The sequence below is a fragment of the Lactuca sativa genome, chromosome 9 (genome assembly GCF_002870075.4).
Source record: "Lactuca sativa cultivar Salinas chromosome 9, Lsat_Salinas_v11, whole genome shotgun sequence".
Classification (NCBI taxonomy): domain Eukaryota; kingdom Viridiplantae; phylum Streptophyta; class Magnoliopsida; order Asterales; family Asteraceae; genus Lactuca; species Lactuca sativa.
The window spans coordinates 84,311,277-84,313,132 of NC_056631.2; positions in this window are offsets into that span (position 1 = coordinate 84,311,277).

Consider the following 1,856-nt stretch of genomic DNA (forward strand, 5'->3'; position numbering starts at 1 on the left):
TAGTCCTCAAATCTCAAATAGGTACACTATTGGTCTCTTTCTTTATGTACAAAGTTAGCATGGTTCATGTTTTCATCTTTTGTTCATAGTTCCAGGTTTCAGAAAAGATGTGTAAATCAATTTTTTGTTGTGTTCTTGTTATGGGAAAACCATGTAAATATATTACATATCACAAAAGATTAGTAGAATTATGTTCTTCCTTTGAATTAGTTTTCTTGACCATTGATAGTTTTTTTTGGATTTTCTTGATTCTGTTGGTGGATTTATGTAGAAATTGAAGCTAGATGTGAATTGGATTTTTATAGATATCCATCCACAATCATAAATGCACTGATGTATTCTTATATGTTGAGGAATCGTGAATGGGAGGTACGAATACAAGGGAGGCAAGACTAAGTGGGAAAGACTTAAACCTATAATTTTTTTGGGGGGAAGCTTGAGTACATCTGGGTTTGTTTAGCCCTGTCGAAAATACCCGATACCCGAATTACCCGTCCGATTTTTTCGGGTATCGGGTAAAACAGGTCGGGTAAATCGGGTATCGGGTAAAATTTTCCGGGTAATCGGGTTACCCGGAATTTTTTCGGGTCGGGTAAAGGGTATATTTTTTGGGTTTCGGGTATAACCGAATTACCCAAATTATTTTAATTTTTTTTTTGTAGAGCTTGTACTATATAACAAGTATTTGATCACGCTTAAACTAACTATCATTATTGTAAAACATAAATATATTTATTATGACAATACGACACTAACAATATTAAAAGTAATTTTTATATATCATCACGTTCTTTAAAATTTAACTGTTTTCTTGGTTAAAGTTTTTATTATAACTAACAAACTCATTATCTTGACGAAACTTTAGAACATGGCAAAACTTATGACTACATTTATCTTAAACATTTTAAACTTTTAAATTAAGATCTTTAGGTATTTGTTTTTTTAACATCTTATTAGATAAGATTAAGTCGTTAAAAAATTACTTGATATCTCATGTATTATTGAGTAGAAAATCTCAATGTTCAAAACTTGAGTAACTTCGTTTATGTCTCGTTTGTTTATATAAACAAGACTAATAAAGCACGACGTATTTATTTTATTACATTTATTTTTAGGTGAAATTCAAAAAAAAAATCATATATTTCGGGTAATACCCGAATTACCCAACCCCGATCCGATACCCGAATTACCCGAATTTAGTTTGGGTAGGGTAACGGGTAATTTTTCTAACATGAAAAACCCGAATAATCCGACCCGAATTACCCGAAACCCGAAAAAGTTACCCGTTCAACACCCCTAGGTTTGTTCATTTAGGACTAATTTTAGTAAGAAGATGGGTCATTGGAGAGAGAGAGAGAGAGAGAGAGAGAGAGAGAGAGAGAGAGAGAGAGAGAGAGAGAGAGAGAGAGAGAGAGAGAGAGAGAGAGAGAGAGAGAGAGAGATTAAATTTACTTAAAAAATAATAATAATAATAGAAAACCTCATAAATGGTCCCTAGATAGTGAAATAATGAAAGTGTCATTTACTTAACGGATAAATACATATGAAGTTAGTCATAAAATCTAAACATTAAAAGTTTTGAAACCGTTAGGGCGATTTCGGAACCAAAATTGTATTTGCTTTGTTTACTGAAAATTGAAAATTGGAAAAGATATACTATAATAAGGAAATCACGACGTAATATCTAAATATTTGATATTGAAATTTAAGCTGTGTGAAAGAATACAAAATACAATTATTTAAATATATGAAGTATTTACACTTGTTAATTAAAAGGAAAAGAAAAAACGAACGATCCACAACAAAATCGTCCCACAAGGTCACAAACGATCCATTCATATCTCTCTCTCTCTCTC